The sequence below is a fragment of the Canis lupus genome, chromosome 2 (genome assembly GCF_048164855.1).
Source record: "Canis lupus baileyi chromosome 2, mCanLup2.hap1, whole genome shotgun sequence".
Lineage (NCBI taxonomy): Eukaryota > Metazoa > Chordata > Mammalia > Carnivora > Canidae > Canis > Canis lupus.
The window spans coordinates 86,311,359-86,334,317 of record NC_132839.1 but is presented as its reverse complement, the minus strand read 5'-3'; the positions used below and the strand labels follow the sequence as shown (position 1 = coordinate 86,334,317).

General features: G+C 45.5%; 2 long non-coding RNA genes across 4 annotated transcripts; one reads left to right on the top strand and one right to left on the bottom strand.

Annotated features, from left to right (window-relative positions):
- The first annotated feature begins 49 nt into the window (after window positions 1–49).
- Window positions 50–9,394, top strand: LOC140622960 (uncharacterized). Of its 2 annotated transcripts, XR_012022631.1 has the most exons (4): window positions 50–121; window positions 407–3,424; window positions 6,410–6,722; window positions 8,877–9,394. It is a non-coding gene; the product is annotated as an uncharacterized lncRNA (long non-coding RNA). The 2 variants fall into 2 exon arrangements; XR_012022628.1 differs by lacking the exon at window positions 8,877–9,394 and having other exon boundaries at window positions 6,410–7,274.
- LOC140622956 (uncharacterized) lies at window positions 1,831–22,921 on the bottom strand. 2 transcript variants are annotated; one of them, XR_012022619.1, is made up of 4 exons: window positions 21,955–22,921; window positions 17,931–18,029; window positions 12,663–12,798; window positions 1,831–2,849 (listed from the first exon to the last, which is right to left on the bottom strand). It is a non-coding gene; the product is annotated as an uncharacterized lncRNA (long non-coding RNA). The 2 variants fall into 2 exon arrangements; XR_012022625.1 differs by lacking the exon at window positions 12,663–12,798.
- Between the last annotated feature and the right edge of the window lie 38 nt (window positions 22,922–22,959).

Genomic DNA, 22,959 nt, shown 5'->3' with positions numbered 1-22,959 from the left:
AAAAAACTCTTATTAGAAGGGAAGGACGCTTTAAAAGTCAGAAGCCACAGGAAGTGAAACAGCGCTTCTTCAGCTTCTCCCCGGGGAGCGGTTTGTCTTGGGCTTTCCAGAGGCACCTACGGTAATTTGCGGTTCCAGTTGGTGGTAAATCCTTAAAGGACGATTGTCTTCTGGGAGCTGGTTTCCAGAAGACACACTTGAGGGAAACATCCCCCCCGGGGATGACGGGGCCCTTTGTGCCTTTTCTTTGTGTGGCCTCTCTGCCTGGTGGTGGGCAGGTCCGAGCAAGCAGGCAGTTTGTAATGTGATGTAAGGACCCAGAAGGGCCTAACCACTTTGGGGCAGGGTAAGGGCGGGGGGCGGGGGGGGGGGGAAAGGAGGAAATTACTGCAAATGCTCTTAGCAGGAGGAACCGATGATCGCAGCACGTGATTTCAGAGTCGTGGGAAGGGGCTCTGGTGCATCGGAGGCTCACCCTGGGTGGCACGTTCTTCCTCGCTTCGCACTGGCCTGGAGTCACCAAGGATGAGCTGCGGACTCTGAGCCCTGGTTCTATCATCTAAAAAAGCGAATCACAAGCTCCGGTGATTTCACCAAATTCAGCCTTCCTCTCTCCTTTCAGGGAGGGTGATGTGGGCAGGGGTGGGGGTGGTGAGGCGTTGGCAGGGAGCAAAGTTACCCGGGAAAGGAGACTCTAGGTCACCAACACTGTGGTGTCCATCAGCGCATTCTACTGTCCTGCTACTACCGACGACGTATCCTGTCACCGGGATCTATCCGCTCTGTGCCAGGTGTCCCGCCAGACCTGTGGATACCGTGACGAGTGTGGTCCAGAAGGGGATGACAAAGCCGAAACTCCCACTGAGGAGGCTGTGTCCGGGGGGTTAAGGGCGTGATTGGGAAGAGGCTCAGAGAGCCTGGGAGCCGGTGGGTATCTCTGGCTTCTAGGAAGAAGGGATTCTTGATCCGAGTCTTAATCTAGGAATAGGAATTAACCGGATAAAGAAGGAGAATGAGAGAGTAGAGCCAGGTGGAAAGCCCATCTTACATAAAGGTGGGAGATCCGAGGACCCTAAACGTCCAAAATGCCTTTCAATTGGGCCTGGGGGCAAATTTCCAGAATTACAAGCCTAATCTCTCTTTCTGGGGGTTGGGAGAGGTTGAGGGTAGAATAATGAAGGGGGAAATTTTCACTTTTTTTTTTCTTTCTGGTGAACCTATCACATCAAAACAGTGTGCGTGCGTGTGTGTGTGTGTGTGTGTGTGTGTATACAATCACAAGAGTGTAACTAACCTCTTCCAAACACTTTAGGAGCCTCATGAAACCCCCCAACTTCCTAGATCAGGATCACTTAGAGACCAATGGGTAAGCTGGTCAGGGTCTGGGGTAATGTCTGCGGCCACGTGTAGCCCCAGAGCTTCCCTTTGTGCCATGTCACTGACGTGTTTCGGCTCTCCCAGGAGGAGAGAGAGAGATGGAGATGGAGAAGGGGAGAGACAGGATCGGAGAAGAGGAAAGGTTACATGAGGGTTTGGAGGAGAGCTAAGGAGAGGGGCGTTTCACCGCACCAGGAATCCTCCCCTGGGCTCAGCTCCAGGAGCTGGATCCACGAGATCCTCCTTGTGGACACCCAGCAGGGCCCCACTACCACCAGCAGCCTGAGATGAGCTCCCGTTTGCTTCCCAGATTTTTCTGGGCCCATCTCCATCCCCCCACTAGACAGGACTCTTTCATAGGCAAGATCCAGAAACTGAAAAGCCAACCTAGGCATTCAGTGAATGTCATCCCTGAGACTGCGTGATCTTGGGGGGCGGGGGGGGCTCCCATTGGTGAGGCTCGGGCATGATGCACAGCATCTGCAAAACTGGAGAAACACTTCGTGGTACCTAACACGTTGGACACTGTAGCAGGCTAAGTGGCAGGTGTGGAGATGGGGTTGTCTGACCTATTCATGGGGTCCCGTTAGCCAGTGGCTCTCTGCACCTCCCGCGCCTGCCCCCCCATGACTCGGTAAGTCACCCAGGTTCATCCAGAGGTGAGTGGATTTCATGGTGCCCCCGTCATGTTGCAGAGTCATTTGTGTGTGAGGAGAGTCGCATGCCCAGACAGGGCAGGGCCACGATAATTAATTTCCAGCTACACATTAGGATCTCGACAGTTCTCTTGCCGGGGAAGCTGGATGCTCCGAGTTTCCTTTTCTAAGATGGAACAGGTGACCTCGTGGGGCACAGCTAACCAAGTCGCACCCCTGAAACTGCCAGTCTGGTTCCCCTTTTGGATCGTTCATAGCTGACCACGTTCACCACTGCGAAGTTGAACGTCACATCAGACGAGTTCCAGAACATGCCCAGTGTGTCGGGAAGGGCAGGAAAGCAGGCCACGAGGCCAAGTGCTGGGACCTTCTCGTGCCTCTTTTCTCAGGGGCAGGCGATGCAGGCACGGGAGGGGGCAGCGTGCCATGCTATCAGAGTGATAGCTGTTTAATAACTTAATAGCTTGTTTTGATCACTTATTGTCAGGAGGGTGGAGTGGTTGACAAAGTCACCGGAGGCAGGTTCTTTGGGTCGAGATCCTGACTGCCTCCTCCCAGCAGCATGACCTGCTGACCATTAGCCTCCTTGCCTTATCTGAAAAATGAGACAGAAAGGCCCCCCGTTTTTGAGGGGGTTAAATGAGGCAAGGCCCCAGGCAATGCCCTTAGACCAGTACTCAGAACACATTAGTCATTGCTCACTATCTGTACAGAATGAGGACTTGTGGCCAATGATAAAGGTCAGCCAGTGCAGGCCCTGTTCTCTGAAGTCGCAGGAAATCGTTACTGGAGACGTTTTCTCCTTCTCGAATGGTGCTGCAGAGACAAAAAGGAGATATTGGAGGGATGCCAAGCTTCCCACCTTCCTAGGGTGGGGGTGGGGAGTCCTTGAAAGGTAGCAGTTTGGGAAAAAAAATTGTTTGTTTTTTAAACTGAGGTATCACCTACATATGGTAAAGAAAGTGCATACGTGTGTTTACACCCATGTAACATCACCATGATCCGTGAGAGTCCCGCATGCCTCACCCCGGGCAGGAGGCCGCCCCTCCTGGGACTCTCCTCACTGACGTCGAATAATATGTATTTGTCCTTCCTGTGCATGAACTTCATAAAAATGAAGTACTTAAAAAAAGTACATAAAATGAAGTACATAAAAAAAACTTCAGTACCCGTGGTGTGCTGGCAGGTGTTCGGCAACAGGCTCTCCCACCTTGGTACCAATGGTAAAATAATAATAGTAAAGCCTGATTTGTGGTTTTTGTCAGCTTCCTCGGCCACCACCACCGCCACCGGTTGGAAGATCTCAACGCGACGTCTTTGAACACGGAGTTGAGAATGGATGCGCAGCAGGCCGCAGTTATTAGTACTCCCGTCATGCAGACGCAACCGATGTAAGTTGCCTCAAACGCATACATAGATAATAGTAAAAGTGTAGTAAAAGAATTAGGAAGTGAAGGGCTTTGAAAATTTACTACCTTTGTTCTCAATTTAATTAGTAAGCTGGTAGGATCGTTCATGTACATATATTTTAATGGCCGTAGGCTTTCGTTTCCCTTGGATATATACCTAGGAATGGATTTGGTTTGTCTTTAGAAGATTAGGCCAAGTAGTTTTACCACTGATTGAACCAGTTGGCCCTTCCATTTACAATGTTTGAGAGTTTCTTTGCTCTGCTTCCTTGCCAACACCTGGCATTGTCTGTCTTTAAAATTTTAGCCACTCTAGAGGCACCTGGGTGGCTCGGTCAGTTGGGCAGCCGCCTTCCGCTCAGGTCATGATCCCAAGGTCCTGGGATCGAGCTCTGAGTTGGGCTTTCAGCTCAGTGCAGAGTCGGCTTCTTGCTCTCCCTCTGCCCCTACACCCTGCTCGTGCTCTCTCTCTTTCTCTCTTAAATAAATAAATAAATAAATAAATAAATAAATAAATCTTAAAAAAAAAAAACCCACAATTTTAGCCACTCTGGTAGATGTGTAGGGATTATCTCATAGTGATTTTAATTCATATTTCCCTGGTAAGTAATGATGTTGCATTCTTACTGGGTTTCGCCTATTGTCTTCCCCTCCATATCAGAGGCAGAAATTCATTTTTACGAACTGTTCCTGAGATTATTGGTGGTCTTATTCAGCTTTGCCAGAGGCCCTGGCTGCCATGCTGGAATTTAGGAGTGAGCACTGGGTACTTGTTAACACCTTGGCTGTCACCAAAGGGGCTATTTGTGTCCAGAGTGACAGATCCTTCAGGCCAAACTAGGGTGGCTTTTGAGGGCACATGAAGCCCCTCAGGGAGTGCCTCTGAAAAGCACCCCCAGGTCACAGTGCTGAGCTGGAAGGCATCAGGGATTTAGACCTGGAAGCCCTCAGGTTCAGGTTCTATTTCTGCCTTCTTCCAGCCACAGGATGTTGGGAGGCCGTATAACCTCCAAATGCTCAATTTGCTCATGGGGTAAATTGGATAAGAGCTATTGAGGAGCCCCAAAGAGACATGGAGAAAAACACCATGTAACAATGAATGGACGTCAAGTCCAACATCAGCTCTGTGGAGGTCCACAGGTGAGAGGCAGTGGTCTCCTTGGGGATGCTGGAGCTGGCTCTCAAGGCCTCCTCAGGGAACCAACACACCCTGGGAGATGCTTGACTGGGTGTATAATGAGCCCTCAACCCCTAGTTCTAAATTCTAATGTGGAAAATACCAAGGCAGGAAGAAAGTTGACTTTAGTGGTACTGCCTGGAAGCCTCAGCCTCTAGCCAAGTCCATTCAAGGGACAGGCAAAATGGCGGGAAGTCGTATAATGAGAAACCAGGACCCAGGGAGTCAAGGTGTCCACAGAGGATGGGAGTAGAGGGTGATCTGAGATTTCCTTTCTTTTCTTTTTTCTTTTTTCTTTTTTTTTTTGTTATTTTTTTGTTGTTTTTTTTCTTTTCTTTTTTAAAAAGTTTTTATTTATTTATTTGACATAGAGCTTAAGTAGGGGGAGTGGCAGGCAGAAGTAGAAGGAGAAGCAGGCTCCCCGTTGAGCAGGGAGCTCCATGCGGGGCTGGATCCCAGGACCTCGGGATCATGACCTGAGCCGAAGGCAGATGCTTCACCCACTGAGCCCCCCAAGTGCCCCTGATCTGAGGTTTCCGAACACACCGCATGCACCCCACGGGAAGGTGAACAGTGGGCTGATTTTGGCAAGTGCTCAATGACAGCGGAAAGTTTGACATATTTTCGAATTCTAAAAATCATGAATCCTAATTGAAGGACATGTGAGACACGCAAGAAAGTATAAAAAAGAAAAAATATTGTCTGTAATTCTAACCCTCCATGTTGATTATTATTAGCATTGTATACGCGCATCTCTTTCCCACTTTGCATTATGATATGCCATTCATGACTCTTTAATATCAAGTTCTTAGTGGTTGCATTGCATTCCATTTCGTGGACGTATAAAAAATTTGATATATAAAAAAATCAGCCGCTTGTGGATATATAAACATTTATTTAACCACAAATGGTATTCTCTAGCTGCCCTCTACTTAATATTTTCTGGATACTTTAAGTTCCACCAATCAGCCTTATTGTGCTGTAGGAAGAAGGTGCCAGAACTTGCCTAGTTATCCCTTTTCGATCATGAAATAGCCTACCACGAACGTGACTGTCGGCCTAACAGTTGTTTATGGAAAAGAAGTGACTCTGGAAGTCGACAGGGAGAAAAACAAAAGTTCCCAAGTGAGGACTCTTACATTTCTAAAATACATAATAATGTTCATTCATGATTCCTTTATCATTCATCGGATTATTTCTCATACATTCATCATTTCACATTTTTTAGAGCCAGACATAGCTCTGTTCTTGACTTAGCTCTGCCACTTATCAGCTGGGAGACCTTAAGCCAGTGACCTGTTTTCTTGGTTTCTTTTTTCCCATCTGCAAAATGGGTTGCAATGCCTCCCAAGCTGTTTTGAGGATTTAACCCAGTAGAGTACACCAGGCACCTTTTCCTGCCTGACCCTTGAGCTGCCGCCGCTCTGTGGGTCCAGGACTATGGCAGGCCCTGATGACTTGTCAGTTTTGCTGAAGGGTGGTGGGAGACACAGAGAAAGCATCTGGTCACTCGTAAAATCAGAGCTAGGGGCTGAAAAACTCGGTCTTCATTCCTTCCAATGGCCTACCGTGAGTCGTGAGGCTGGCAGGTGGCTTGTCCAGAGGGTTCAGAAGGCCATACAAATATTTCCGACTCCTCACCACGCCTGGTATGGGAGATGTCGGACAGAGTTTGAATCTCAGAGCCGCACTTAGCCAAGTGACACCTAGGATTCTTAATTTTTTCCCTGTCACTTACCCAGGGTTAGGTGAGATGTCATTTCGTCTGTTATCTTTCTGATTCTTTCCAGTAGTTTCTCTAGAAGAATGAAGGAGGAAGCCCTTTTGAAGTGGTCAGCATTAATGATGTCAACTAAGTGACTTCCATGGGCCATTAGGCAGCCAGCCAGCGACATTTATGTCCTTGCTCCCAGCACGATGTGGAATATAGGGGAAGGAGGAGCCATTCTCTCCTGCTGGTCCCACGTTCATTAATATATTGTTAACTGCAGCTCCCATCGGAGACAGACTTCTTCGAAAGATTAATGTTCTTTTCAACACGGAGGGAAAAAAGAGGGCAAAAAGCAAACCACCCAGGCCTTCCAAGAAAGACGCCAAAGAAAGGTGTGCCTTGTACTCCTCCTTGCCCTCCTGCTCCTTCTATTCCTGCCACTCTCTTCGAAAAAGGATTTCTCCATTTCTACAACAAATAACATTTGATTGAATTTCCTTTGTACCTGGATCCTTTTGACAATCCAAGGGCACTGGGGAAACTGATGCCATGCCATCCCCATTGCCTTTTGCACGATGGAGAAATATTAGCCAACCTCCTCACCTCTTTCCTCGCCCTTGGCTCTCTGCTGAGCCTGTTCCTGCCAAGATTGCAAGGCCTGGAGACCCTCTGGTCACATCTCCGTCCTCATCCTCTCCGCCATCCCCCCAGCCCCTGGAGCCTCTGATGGTTCCCTCCTTCCTGAAAAGCTCCACTCCTTAGGCTTCCTTGTCAGTGAATATTCATTCCTCCTTCTCTTGCATTTTTAGCAAATTCTCTCACCTTTGTGAATTGCTCTTTTCTCTGCCCTTTATTTCTTTGGATTTTTTTTTGTGTGTGTTGTCTTCCTTCCTTCCTTCCTTCCTTCCTTCCTTCCTTCCTTCCTTCCTTCCTTCCTTCCTTCCTTCCTTCCTTCCTTCCTTTCTTTCTTTCTTTCTTTCTTTCTTTCTTTCTTTCTTTCTTTCTTTCTTTCTTTCTTTCTTTTCTTTCTTCTTTCAGATTTTATTTATTCAGAAGAGACACACAGAGAGAGGTAGAGACACAGACAGAGGGAGAAGCAGGCTCCAGGCAGGGAGCCTGATGCGGAACTTGATCCTGGGACCCTGGGGTCACACCCTGAGCCAAAGGCAGACACTCAACCAGTGAGCCCCCCATGTGCCCCTCTGCCCATTCTTCAAATCAGTGGTTTTCCAAAAAAATTTTTTTTTGCAGTGAAATCTTTTTTTTTTTAACCAGATGAAACTTTATGTACCTCCTATCCCACTGTAAAAGACCCAGAAAACCCCAGCTGCTGAGTTTGAGCTGGGAGGGGCTGGTGGTGCAGGGAAGCACTTTCCCCTCCCTGGCTCCTCTCCCAGAAGCTGGGAGGCACCTCTCCGGATCCCCGAGCTCTGAGAAGCCACCTCCGCTGTTGAGGTTCTACGCGGCCTCTGACTCGGCCTCCTCGTGTCTGCCTCCACCACCCTCCCCGGATGCCCTCGTTCTTCCTGGAAGTAACAGTTCCTCTCTTTCCTCCAAATGCGGGGTGGGAGGGCGGTAAGCAACACCCTCATTCTTCCCTCAGTGCTTCCTTCAAGTGATTGGGAAATGAGGCCCAGGAGACAGAGAGTAGAGTCAGCCTTACTGCTGCCCGGGCCGCTGGACATGTAGCCAGGTGGGCTGCTGTGCTTCCAGAGCTCCGCGCCGGCCCGATGCTGTGCAGCCTCCGCCAGCATTTCCGTCGGGCTGGCGAGCAGTCCGGAAAGCATGTTTCCTCCAGTGGGGCTCCCCCACCAGAGAAGCTGGGTGGGTGATGACTTCCCCAGAGCACCCACCAGTGTGCTCCTCCGGGGTGCGGGAGCTCAGTGGCTGCACGTCTGCCTCTGGCTCAGAGCATGACCCTGAGGTCCTGGGATCGAGTCCCGCATCGGGCTCCCTGCAAGGAGCCTGCTTCTCCCTCTGCCTGTGTCTCTGCCTCTCTCTCTCCATGTCTCTCATGGAGAAATACATAAGATCTTAAAAAAAAAAAAAAAAAAAGTCAACTCCTGTTCCTCCCATGGGGAAGAAGCAGGAAGGGGTGAGGACGGAGACCAGGACTCTTGCCCCCCATCCCAGGGTGGTTCCATTGCTTGAGGTGCATTGTAATGGTTGGGGTGCTAAGGCATTTCGTGGTGGGGCCAGGGGTGCCAGGCATCACAACGTGTGGAACGATCCTGTGCATCGAAGACCCCAAGTCCTGCACTAGCGTCGAGTGTCCACCACGCGTTAGTATGGGTGACTGATGCTTCTCACTACCTGCGTCTAGAACAGAGCCCTGTTTTTACATCATCAAAGCACTTTTTGCAATCTGTCTTTATTTATGTATTTATGTATTTATTTATGTATTCATTTATTTATTTTATTGGAGGTGGCCCAGTGCTGACAAACATTTTACACTAAATTTTCTAAGGAAGCACATGCTATGAGAATTGAGGGCTGATGACAAGTTGGTGGATTGAGGACTCATCTGAGGATTGTTAATGTTTCAGAAAACTATGTCACTGATGGTAACGCTGCCTGCGGTATTTTCATCGCCGTCCACTCCAACGTTGTCATTGTCATGGTCACCACGGTATCGCTAGTCTCTGTAGCTGTTGCATTCACTGTGTTTCCACATGTGGGTACAGACGTCTGGCTCCTTTACACTGGTGTCTCAGTATGTACAAGACTGAAATGCATCTTATTCAAAATTACCTTCTTTTTCTCTCTTACATTACAGTGAGGCTAGAATCATCATTTTAAAAAAATATCTGTTTTTTTCTGGATTGCCCGGCTGGCTCAGTTGGTAGAGCATGGGACTCTTGATCTCGGGGTTATGAGTTCAAGCCCCACGTTGGGTGTAGTGATCATTTAAAAATAAAATCTTGGGCAGCCCCGGTGGCGCAGCAGTTTAGCGCCGCCTACAGCCTGGGGTGTGATCCTGGAGACCTGGGATCGAGTCCCACGTCGGGCTCCCTGCATGGAGCCTGCTTCTCCCTCTGCCTGTGTCTCTGCCTCTCTCTCTCTCTCTCTGTCTCTCTCATAAATAAATAAATAAAAATCTTAAAAAAAAATTAATAATAAAAAAAATAAAATAAAAATAAAATCTTTAAAACATTTTTTCCCTTAGGTTGTATTTGACTGTATATCCCATTTCATGATAGCAAAGGTGGTGCTGCAGAAATACTCCTTCTAAAAGTGAGGCATGCGTCTGATACTGTCCTAGTGGAGGATGCTCATGAAAACACAGTGTTGAAAAATGGAGTCTGTTCCTACAGGGAGATTTTTTTAAAAATTCGGATTCCTGGGCCCCATCCCAGGCCTGCTGGATTGAAGCCCTCAGGGGAAAGGCCAAGTTTCTTCCAGTGAGTACAGGTCCCTGTATAATGTGGTTTCTGCCTACTTCTTCACCATGCTATGGTCCAGGCTGCTCAGATGCAGACAGTTTCCAGAAGGTACCATGCCAGGCTCCGCCCCCCTCCCTATGCCTCCCTTACTTCTCCAGAACCTTCCCTGACACCCCTCCGAGCAAACAGGGCGTTGCTCATTCCGAACTGGAGTCTCTGCTTGTTTGCAGCCTCTGCCTCCAGACCTTCCGTTCTGACAGGGTGAAGGTCATATACTCTTGGTCTTTGTAGTCTTGTGCCCAGCCCAGGTATGAACATTCGGGAAGCATCTCTCTCCTTGATGCCCTGGACAAGGATTTGGGTACACATCTTCACACTAAAATACACAGTTTATTTGAAAAGCTATAAATCTCCCTCCATCAGGCATCATGGGGACAAGAGGTGGGATCGCCCATCAAACCTCAGGTGAGACAAAGGTCTCAGGGCGAAGGAAATGTTTCCTCCCGAGATTATTTTGGGAGACAGTGTCTTTTCTTCTTTAGTGTCTCTGCCAGAAAATCAATTGTTAAATTATTCATCGAGTCAAATCAGGTCCTTTTGAGAGCAATCTTCATGGCATGTAAAGCTTTATCAAAGTTGACATTATTCCTGATATCAGAGCAGATTAGTTTTTATAATTTAAAACTTAAGGGGCACTTGAGCGGCTCAGTTGGGTAAACATCTGCCTTCGGGTCAGGTCATAATCCCGGGGTCCTGGGATCAAGTCCGGTGTTAGGCCCTCTGTTCAGTGGGAAGCCTGCTTCTCCCTCTGCCCCCTGCTTATGCTCTCTCTCTCTCTCTCTCTCAAATAAGTAAATAAAATCTTAACAAAATGCTTAATCTGTCCACAGAAATACAATGATGAGGAAGGTATCACCGCTTTCTGGATACCAAGGTAATCAAAGGCCTCAATGGGCTGTATTCTCTCATCACCTTATCAAGTGAATCAAACTGGAAAGCAATAAAAAGGGACACATGAGTTAGTGTTCCTTTTGGTTTACATTTCTAATCCTTTAATTGCCAGCAGCTTAACTGCTTCTCCTGACTTCCTGCTGCATGACAGGGAAGGACACTGGAAGGGACCTGAGAGGTAGGTTATCCTTACTAGAAAGTCAGAGCAGGTGTGTTCAAGGGCACGAAGGTGAAGCTGGTACACCTGAGTTCTGACCTTAAGACATTGAGGGGCCCCTCCAAGGCACTTCTCTGAACTCATTTTCTTCACGGTAAGATAGGAGTGAAGGTGCCCACTTGGCAGACTCGTAAGGACTGAATGAGTGATGAGTGAATGTCCCCTGAAAGCAAGGCGATAGCAACAAAAGTTAGCCGCTTCCGGTGGGGACATAGGCCGCTGTGAGTTCTTTCTCCTGCTCTGGAAGCATAATCATCTCCGGCCCAAGACCACAGAACATCTCATTTCTCCATCTAATTAGATCTCTTGGTTAGACTTTGAGTCCTCCTCAGAAAGTCTCTAGGGTGGTAACTGCATATTTATCCCAGTGGGATTGGAGAGATTTGGATGTTTAACAAGAACCATGCAAATGGCTTAAAGGGTGGCAGGCCGGGGTGAGATTTTCGTCACCAAGACTTGCAGTGTTGGAGGAAACTAAGCCTCATCTTTTGACAAAGATCCCAATTCTCTTTATGGAGAGAACCTGACTCCACAATTTGCCAGGCCTCAAAACACTCTGTTAGCTTTTCAGTTGGCTAGGCCCAGCTCAGCTCATGAGTTACCTGGTGTCACAGACCAGGACATCAGGCCTTCCTGTGGATACTAAGCAACCTGAGGACAGGATTGCGTCTGTCTCTATACTTCAGTGTCCCCTAAAGACAGGTGCCTGGTGCCTCATAGGTGTTCAAAATATGGTTGTCCCATGAATAAGTCAATATATCTCACCCATTCATGGAATTATAGTATTGAAATGGACTTGCTCATTGGGCCACATCATCAGTGGTTTTATATCAGCCAAGGCCTTCCGTAGCCCAAAAAATTTTCATATCTTGGGACGCCCGGGTGGCTCAGCTGTTGAGCGTCTGTCTTTGGCTCAGGGTGTCATCCTGGGAAACCGGGATCGAGTCTCACATCAGGATCCTTGCATGGAGCCTGCTTCTCCCTCTGCCTCTGTCTCTGCCTCTCTCGCTGTGTCTCTCAGGAATAAATAAATAAAATCTTAAAAAAAAAAAAGTAAAACAATTTTTCATGTCTTAACCCAATGACGGTTAGTAAAAACAACTGTCTTTTGGTGGCCATGTCCATCCAGAAACCAGTTCACGTTTGCCTTGGTCTATCTCACAGGTCACCCTTGATGAGACAGCTAGAGGAGATGTGGGAAAATTTGTGCCGGTGAGAAAGTCAATTAGAGCCCCGGTGAAAAGAATTTAATGACGGGCAATCATTCTGAGGTCTGAGGGCAAAGTCTCACGCCTCTTCCGTCCTCAAGCCAACGCTTGCTTTTCCAACCTTCTCAATGCTTTTGTAATGAGTTTTTGTTGTTCTTAATGCAGAGATTCCTAGTGAAATACGGACCATTCAGGGAAATGTTTAAAGCATTTACTTTAGTAAATGAGAAAATCTGAGAAATGTCTCTATTTGTGTTAATTTTACCAGATTTATACCTTGGGAAGACATTGGGTGCAATTGGAATAGTTAGGGAATCAAATATATAGGGGCCGGAACAACCTTATCATTATTGCCGGCTCTAAATTACTGTGGCTGTTTTCCATTGAAATACTATAGGAAAATCTCAATTAGCTGGATGTCAGCCTTCTGGGGACTTCGAGCAATTTGGTAAAACACGACGCAACGCAATGATAAAACTTAACCAAATTCCCATGGTGGTAGGTAGGTATGCTGTGGGCTCAGGGCACGTTTGCTCTACATTTTGCATATTACTATCCTTGATATTTACTTACAGCATTAAATAAAGAGATGTTTGATGGACCAGGATGGTCTTGAGGCTCTGCAACTTCTGTGATGGTGGAAATGTTCTAAAACTGTGCTTTCCAATACAATAGCACCAACTGAGCATTTGAGATGTGGCTAGTGTGGCTGAGGAAATGAATTTTTATTTATTTTAAATTTTTTTCTTGCTATTTTATTTTATTTATTTTTAATAAATTTATTTTTATTGGTGTTCAATTTGTCAACATATAGAATAATACCCAGTGCTCATCCCATTAAGTGCCCACCTCAGTGCCCATCACCCAGTCACCCCAGGCCCCCACCCACCTCCCCTTCCAGCACCCCTAGTTCGTTTCCCAGAGTTAGGAGTCTTTCATGTTCTGTCTCCTTTTCTGATAGGAAGTGAATTTTTAATTAAATTATATTAAGATTTGAATGTAGGTGTAATTTAATGATTAGAAAGCCCAATTCTGGGGCGCCCGAGTGGTGCAGCTGGTTAAACATCTGACTCTTGATTTTGGCTCAGGTCGTGATCTCAGGGTTGTGGGATCAGGCCCCGAGTAGGGCTCTGTGCTGGGTGTGGAGCCTGCTTGTTTCTCTCTCCCTCTGCCCCTGCCCCTCCCCAACTCTCTCTTTCTCTCTCTCTAAAATAAATAAATCTTTTTAAAAAGCCTGATTCTATGATATTTTGAATCAAAAATACTTTTTTTATTAGGACACATTTCAAACATTCAGAAAAGGACAGAGAGTATTATAAACCACCAACTAGATTGGGGGCACCTGGGTGGCTCAGTTGGTTGAGTGGTGCCTTTAGCTCGAGTCATGATCTCAGGGTCCTGGGATCGAGTCCTGCATGGGGCTGCCTGCTCATTGGGGAGTCTGCTTCTCCCTCTCTCTGCCCCTCCTCTCTGCTTGTTTGTCTCTTTCTCTCTTTCAAATAAATAAAATCTTTGAAAGAATAAAGCACCAACTAGATTAAATACACAGGTAACTTTCTGCTGTATTTGCTTCAGATAATTGTAAAGAAACAAGATACTAAAGACACAGTTATGGATTTTTCCCTCCCTTTCTTCCTCCTTCCATTCCCAGAAGCATGTGTATCCTTCCCATCTATGTTTTTGTAGTTTCACTCTATAAACAATATGTACCATTGTTTGAGTGTTTAAACAAATTAAACAAATGGCATCATACTATATATATCATTCTGAAACTTGCCTTTTTTTTTTACTTATTAATATATGTTGGGCCCTATCCACATTGATACATAGAAATCAATTTTATACATAAGTCCATTTTATTTGTTTTAAACTCTTCTAGAGAGTTCCAACTTATAAATATACTGCAATGTATTGATCTAGTCTCCTAAGGATGGTAAATTTGGGTTGCTTCTAATTCTTTTTTTGTTGCAAATAATACTGCAGTGAGCCTCCTAGTATATTTTTTTCCTGGGTCTGTGTGGGAGGGTTTCTCTATGGTTATTTATATTTCTTATGATTACTGATATGTGTGAATTTGTTTATACTAGATTGTTATTTTTTCTATTTGCCATGATTTTTCTTTGCTTCTCCATCTACCTCTTTCCCTTCACGTGTTTGGAAGCTACACATTCGATTTCTATTCATTTCATGGTTAATAGCACATGTGGTTAAAAGTTTGGATCTAATCAATAGCCCTATCATTTTCTTAAACAATACAAGGAAATAAGAGTACTTTAACTCCTAATACCCTCTCCAAACTTCTATATTATTGTTGGGTAATATTTTGACTCTTCCTTTAAAAAGTAAAACCTCTCAGTTGGTCATCATCATTGTTACTGAGATTTTACATTCAGTGTTATTTAGATTTATCAACTTTTTCATCAATTTCTTGGCTTACCATTGCTTTTTGAATCCTACCCCTTTCTTCCGGGTTGAGTTTCTTTCTTTCTTTCTTTCTTTCTTTCTTTCTTTCTTTCTTTCTTTCTTTCTTTCTTTCTTTCTTTCTTTCTTTTTTTTTTGAGTTTCTTTCTTGTTGAGATATCACCTTTGGTATTACTTTTAGTAAGGGAATGTTATAGTAAATTATCTCAGACTTCTATGTCCAAAAAACCTTTGCCTATTCACCCCTGCATCCTGCTTTGGCCTGGACCTCCAGTAGTATCTCCTGGGGTCTCTCTCCCTTCTCTGGGACTCCTATTAAATGTATGCTGGATATTTTCTTTTGATGTTATGCATCTCTTGTTTTCATATTTCCTACCTCTCAGTTGTGAGCTACATTCTGGATGATTTTCTCAAATCTACCATTCAGTTCATTAGTTCCCTTTTCACATGTGGGTCCACTGAATTTTTAATTTTAATGACTCTACTTTTATTTCTAGAAGTTCAGTTGAACTCGTTTTAAAAATTTTATAGTCCCTCCCTTAGTATTGTGTTCTCTCATTTTATTTTCTTTCTTACTCTAATGCATTTTATTTCTTTACATTATTGCATATTCAAATTACATGATTTTAAGGCCTCTTTAAGGCTGCTTTATATGCATAGCTCTTGGTTTGGAATTTTGTTGCATTTGTCATGTTTGCTGATTTTTCTCTTGCAGCAATTATTTACTTCATGAGATCGTTAATTGTTTTTATTGTGAGCTCATCTTCAGTGGGAATGGTTTCTAATGAAATACATGTACTTGATCAGAATTCTGTAGATTCCAGGCCTGTTTTATGTAAGCTTGTCAGAATGAGTTCTTGTGCTTCATCGGTAGTGCAGATTCTGATCAGGGGCTTATGCATGATGCAGATTGAAGTTCTGCTTTCTTTTGAGTGTTTTTTTTTACCTTCCTTGGTCCTGAAAGATGGTCAACTTCCTTTTTGTATCACTGGCCAATGAATGGACTTCTGCTGCCTGTGTCAGAGACAGAAAACTTTGTGACTCTCAACTTTTGGCAAGAGAGGGCTCAGTTTCAGCTTCCAGTCTCTCATGGGCTGAGATTCTGGTTAGTTGTTTCCAACCAGTCTCTGCAACCTTGTTCCAATACCCACGTGGACTCTTTCCTTTTAGCTCCTATGCCTGGTTCCCAGAGCCTGGGGAGATTCTCTTGTTTTCAAGCTTGGTCAAGTATTTAAACATTGGGGGGAAGGGTTTAAATTTTGTCCATCATTTGTATGTGATGGAAATAGAAGGGTCTATCAGTCTGCAAGATGAATTGGAAATATAGTAATCAACTATTCCAAATTTGTTCGTAGAGTATTCCTTGTCCTTTTTGAGTCTTGAGGTCTTATAATTGTGGATAAGAATAATATCAGCAGCTATTTAACAGGATAGTTGTCAAGGTCAAGGAAAGAAGATAATGGAAGTGTTACTTAGATGTCAGCTAGGGTCTTGCTGCCCTCTTTTTTTTAATTTGTAAAAAATTTAAAAATTAACTAATTAACATATACCATATTATTAGTTTCAGAGGTAGAGTTTAGTGTGCCCTCTTAAGTTTTGAGAGAATGTCCTCAAATTCTCTTTCATATGAGGTGAATGGGGTGGTAGTGGCACTTTACATTCTTCCACTCACTTCTGCTTCTGAATTTTAGCATGTGGCAAATTTGCTCAATTTAGGAGTTGCTTCTGTATCCTGAACATGCGATTCCTCTCCAACACAGTGTTATTTCATATGAGAAAATTTGACAGATACCAAATAAAGCCATAAGCCACTTGTAAGGCACTGTGTGCCCCATACCAGATATAAGGAAGAACATTGTTAAACTAAAGACTGAAGAACCCCTTGGTCACTTCACCATCTTGAGATCATCCACCTGCCCTGTGGACCAGCGTTCCTCTCTTCCCCTCCCGCCTCTCTTCCTTACCCTCTATCTCCACGATGACTTTAGAAACCCATATTCTTCTCAGTCCATGAAGCAGAGCATTTGAGCACCAAATTTACTTCCACTCATTTTGCATAATTGAACTAAGGTGCTCAGCAGAATAGGGCTCTCCAGATAAGAGACTCCCTCTCCATGGACGGAAGTTGTTAAATAGCAAGTTTTCCGTTCCTTTATATCTGTAAAGCCCACAGCACAGTGACTAGCACATAATAAACACTCACCAAGTGTTAGCTTTCACAATTTCCACTTCTAAAGACTGTGATTCTCAATTAGATGTAATGACCGGCGAAGCAGAATTGATTTCAAAGGGGAAGTGTTGAGACAAAACACCGATGGCTCCAATGTTCAATTAAAGTTATTTGTGAGCTCCTTGCATGCCTGTTCCATTGCTGGTGCATATGAATGAGAAAATCTGAGATGGCTGGGTACAAGTCAGGTATGATCATTTTGAACAGCGAAAGAAGATAAAAACCAAAACCATGGCCTACAAAGGGGCTCTTCATTCAGAGCCAGGGAAATTCAGAATAAAACCACAAGATGATACCATTTTACTATCACTAGAATGGTGAAAATTCTGACAAGAGTCTGATCACACCAAGCACTGGCAAGGATGCAGAATAACCAGTGACCGCCCCCTCCCCCTTGCTGTAAGCTCTGGTTTCTGTTTGTATTTTTTCAAAAATTACTCTGAGTACTTTTGCTGGGATCTGTTTTGAGCTTCATCTTTTGTCTTCTGTCCTATGGACAGTTTCAAGGGTCAAAGGCATCATTTCTTACTTAAATCTCTCCACGTATCCCTTCCAGAAAGAGAATCCTCTTCTCTGTAGAGAGCCCATTCCCTTTTTTTCTTTAAAAAAACTTTATTTATTCATGAGAGATGCAGAGGGAGAGGCAGAGACATAGGCAGAGGGAGAAGCAGGCTCCCTGCGGGGACCCGGTTGTGGGACTTGATCCTAGGACCCCAGGATCACAACCTGGGCCAAAGGCAGACACTCAACCACTGAGCTACCCAGGCGCCCCAAGGAATGAATAATCTTGGGGTAAAGGAACACTTGAAGTCCTATTTAGTTATTTCATCAATTTGTATTGGTTCCTTTCAGTGAGCATGAGTCACCACACAGAGCACAGATGTAAGACTCCAGTGGACAGAGGCTTGAATTTTGGCTCTGTGACTCTGTGGACTCAAGCAGCTCACTTAATCTTCTGCAAAAAAGATAAAATAATACCCATTTCTAGAAAACACAAGTTCGCATCTTTGTGACTTACAAGCTTTCTTTACATAGAACTCGTCTATTTTTTAAGTTGTTAATATCCTAGGTGTGCTGTACTTTTCATTGAAAGGGAAAATTCTGAAAGCTCCCAGTGAGAAAAGGCAAATGGCTTCCTGAGAAGTCTAGAGTTCAAGTTCACCACTGGTGGAGTGGCCCCACAGTGTTACCTGTGTTTCCCGTCCTCTGTCTTTCCTGGGTGTCATCTTTAGCGGGTGGCTTTTGTCCTCATGCTTATCATCCCCTTGTGCTTGCTGTCTCCCCTCCAGCTGTGGGGCCATGTAAGGAAGAAGGAGCGCACTCGTGAGCACTTTTATACTTTGGACTATTCCTCTACAGCATCATTTAAAATGCCTGCCTTGGAACAGGTGTGCCAAAATTTATTTACCTCTTCCCCCATTGGTGCATGTGTTTATTAATTATAATTAATATTATATTTATATATAAATATAATATATTTATATTGATTTTATTAATTATATTTCTTATTTATATATTTCTATAACATAAATTATCTATATTTCTATAATATAAAGACATACCATATAAAGACATACTATATATTATATATTTATATGTGACATATGTACACATATATGCATATATTTATTACTACCAATAACATATAATTACCCATGATGACATATATTATTACAGTATATATACATTAACAATACTGCAGTGGGGCAGCCCTGGTGGCACAGAGGTTTAGCGCCGCCTGCAGCCTGGGGTGTGATCCTGGAGACCCAGGATCAAGTCCCAAGTCAGGCTTCCTGCATAGACCCCGCTTCTCCCTCTGCCTGTGCCTCTCTCTCTCTCTCTCTCTGAATAAATAAATAAATCTTTAAAAACAACAAACAAACAAAAAACAATACTGCAGTGGACACCTTTGCAGTGAAATCTTTGCACTTATCCCAAGTTATTTTCTTAGGATGAATTCCTAGGAGAAATGTCTTTGAGTCGGAGCATATGGCTATTTCTAAGACTTTTGATGTGTTTTGCCAAATTGCTCATGGGAAATGTAGTGGTTTCTCGTCCATCATAACACTAGCCACTGTCAACTTTATTAAATTTCATTTATTCATTTAATAAATGAAAAGTCATATTTTATTATTCTAATTTCTTTGGGGATTAGTAGGTCAATCATTTTTTTTACATCTTTTTGTTCAGTTTTTGATATTTTTTAAAGGTCTGTGAGATAGCTTAAAGGCTTACTTTTATCCTTCTAGCTCCAGTAAATCATCTGAGAAAAAGAAGTAATATATACTATATATTACACACTGACACCGATTCTTAGTGCTGTACTGCAAAATAACTTATCTGTGTTGCAGGTCTTTAAAATCTTGCTTTATGTTTGTTAATGTCTTTGGTTAACACCTATATCATTTTAGTGGATTAAGATTAGGTCAGTCTCAACGATAAACATAAAATAATAATAGCCTACTAAAGTCATAATGTTTTCTGCTTACCCAGTTTGTTTCTTGGGAGATCAAAGAACTGTGATAATATTTTAATGAATCATCTTTGCTACCCCACCTGTTATTCCATTGAATGGGTGTTCATACTTACATCACAAAATTATCCCTTGTGTATCTGAAGTTAGAATTTAACTGGGAGCTCTGATTTGTTTTTTTTTTTTTTTTTTTCTCTGAATCTGGCAGCCCTGCGTGAGGAGGGTCCAGAATTTGAGATCCTGGTGGGGAGGTCTGTAGGGGCTGACACAAAGTAGAGGTTGGGAGCCGATGTCCAGGAGATGAAGCTCCCAGCCGCTTTCCCTCTCGCATCCACCAGGCTGCCAGTTACGGGTCCAAGCCCTCCTCTATGTCTGGGATTCAGTCCGGGGCCCCTGAGCTGGCATGTTCCACCCACAGAGAGATTCCATCTGCCTTGGCATGAAGATGGAGGCAGACAATCTTGACTTCAGATCCCATCCCTTCTTTAACTGACTTTGGGATTTGCGGCAAGTTGCTTAAGTTCTTTGAACCTCTGTTTGCAGGGAGAAGGAGGGCGAGGAGGGAGGAGGGGCAAGCAGAAATATTGATGACTGGGGGAACCATTACACCAGGCCTGAATGTTAACTCCGGACTCCTGTTGAGTGATTTCCTGTAACAGGACAAAAATAGACCCAGACTCAAAGGTCATCATAAGGTTTGCATGAGATGATGCTCAAAGGGCACTTAGGAGAGTCTTGAGTATCTTGCAAGCAGCCAAGACATGAGTCTGAACCTTGAGGCATCAGGGATTCATGGAGGTAGGGTGGCTACTCTCGGGGTTCACCTGAGAGGCCCTGGAAGGAGCGACAACAACAACAAAGCGAGGCGAAAGCGCAGGCCCGAGAGCCCGGGAATCCTAGTGTTTGGTGGCACAAGGTTTGGAAGCCTTCAAAGGGAAGTTATCTCTGTTTTTTTTCTATACGTGTTTTCCTCTGGGAATGACAGGAATTCCACAGAGGTGATGTGGAAGCAGCTGGAAAGCCAGAAGCCTCAGTGGTACAAAGCAGAGGCCCAGCCTGGTGCAAAGCCAGCCGCCTCCCCTGGTTTCCCAATAACACCACCAGAGGCTTGAGTTGACTGGGACATCCACGTGCTTTGGTGCAGAGGCAAACAACACCCTTGACCAAGGCTTTTATAGGTCTCCCAGAGCCTCAACAACTTCCTCATGATTCAAGATCTTATTGAAAAGCTAAAGAGTTACCTATTTGTAAATATTTTCAAGGGCAGGTGTAGGTGGCCCAGCCAACCCCTTCCCTCTGCCTCCCGGGGCTCGGGCCAACTGCTCAAGTGCCTTCCAAATTGCTCAAGAAGGGGCTTGTTGATGGTTAAGTGGGGAATGAACTGAAGGGGCCAGGGCGGCAATCAGGGCTTCCAGCTGCTCGGGGGCCTGTCGCTGTCGGGAGGGACAGGTGGCGCCTCCTCCTCTGGGTCGTGACCCACGCAGTCATCGTGCACCCTGACAGGCACGGTCTAGTAGGAGCTGTCTCCGGCTGCCTCTAGATTAGGGTGTGGGCAACACACCCTCTGCTTTTTCCTTGAGGGTATGACCTTGACGCAGGAAACTGTTAGGATAGACTGGTTTCAGGGAATGGGACGCATCCCAGCCAACTTCTTTCTGGACGGCTGACCCAAGTAGAGGCAGGCATTTGTAAGGAGCAGAGAGGACAATGCCTGGAAGCAGGCAGCGTTGGGGGTCTCAGGCAGTGTTCCCCAATGTGTGGGCTTTTGTGTTCTACCTTAGTGATTTTTTTGCCGAATCTCTTTCGTGCCTCGGCTGTTGTTTACTGCATCTTTCTAACAATTGACTCTCTCGTTTTACTTTCATATCATTTCTATCTTCAACTTCAGTAGTGACATCATCGAAATTATGGGCAAGGTGCATGCATGGTTTCTTTCTAGGATCCACTTTTTTTATACATGCACACTATGAACTTTAAAAACTGTATCGGTATGACCTTTAAAATCATCCCATGCTAAGATTTTTTTTTGAGCGTTAGGGGCCAGGAACTGTGCCAGTCCCTTCGGGGGTTTGAATTTGTTTGACCATCATGGGGAGGTGCGGGGGGCAGGAGGAGAACAGCACGAGTGACTCCTGTCACTGTGTGAGGATGAGCTGGCTGGCTCAGGCAGTGCTCGGAACTGTGTCTGTGGGGGAGAGGGCAGGTGTTGATTGTTGGCCCATGGTATTAGCATTCTGTCCATTTTGCAGGTGGGAAAAAGAAGGCAGGTGTAGGGATGTTAGCTTGCACGTCAGGACCTGAGCTGCTGGAAGGCTAAGCCGGGACTCAAACCCAGACACTGGGTCCAGAGCCCAGGCCACCTTCCATGAAGCACCCCTGAGGGACTGGGGCCCAACCCCCCCAGAATGGGTGCTGGCTGGCGGTCCCCCGGATGCAAAGGAGTGGGGCATGGTGCCCACTTCCCTGGCCAGCGAAAGAAAGGCGAGGTAGGTTTGTTGGAGGAGCCAGGTACTGCACAGAGACGCCAGGACCACGGCTGCTAAGCTGGCCGGTGGCACCTGGGCAGGGACAGCCCGGGAGGATGTCGTGCAGCACTGAGAGCAAGCCTTGGCCATTTGGGACCCGGTCTCTGGAGAACCCATTTCCCTTCACCGTGCCTGTAGTTCAGAACCAACTGCTCCAGCTGTGAGCAAAGGCATCGCCCAGGAGTAAATTGCTTACAAATATTCTGCGTGCCTGACCTGAGGGAGGCGGGATGGACTCTGTGCATCCGACCTGCTCCAGGAGTGTGTCCGGCCAGACTGTCTGCAGGAGGTTGCAAATGCTTTTGGCATTTTCGATCTTTTGGAGAATAATCTGTTTCGGGCCACCCCAGAGGCCTTCATTTACATAGGAACAGGTTGATTTGGTCAATAACACAGTCCCACGGCTTCTTTATAGCAGACCCCTCCGGGACCTCACCCCGACATTGGAGCCCAGTGTCAGCGACTCTGGGAGCCCGAAGGTGCCTCCCTGTGGGCATCGTGTGGTCAGAATCGGAGCTTTCCATCCATTCAGGTTTCCAGGTAGCGCCTAAATAATGTGCTGCCTACGCTACGTGCATTTGTCAAATATTCAGGAAACGCTTTGGCTGTCAGAAACCCTGCCACCTCTCCTCTGCCTTTCAGAGAAGAGCATTAATTATAAAACTTCATTTAGAACATGTTTCTCATACAGATTCAGCCCAACACACTGAATGAGTTTTATCATTGACTGGCTCCAGGCAGAGCTGTGACGTGGGCGAAGTTCATGAGAATCTCTCTCCTCCTCACCCCACTTCCCTTCCAGAATCTTACCGAAGACTGTTGCCCCGTGGCTGGTACCTACCGCCTGTGCCTCCCCCAGGGGCTACTAAAAGTAGCCGACTCTACACCAGGGACCTTACAGAAACCATTCTAGTTCTTGCCAGAGACCCTACAATGAGGGGACTGTCAACCCCATTTTATAGATTAGGAGCTGAGGCCCACCGTCACCCGGCCAACAGGCTGAGCCCAGTTCTGAATATGCATCTGGCCCAGAAGGGCCCGCTCTTGCCTTCAGGTGGTTCCACCTTTCAGGATAAGGTTGCCAAGCTTAACTTGTGAATTTGTGAGGAGTCCCCTGACTCCTGCTCCTGCCCACCAGCTAGCCTGCCGTACAGTCTTGGGTGAGTTTCCACCTTGCTCGGAACCTCAGTGTCGTAGTGTGTTTGGATTCTTATAATAGAA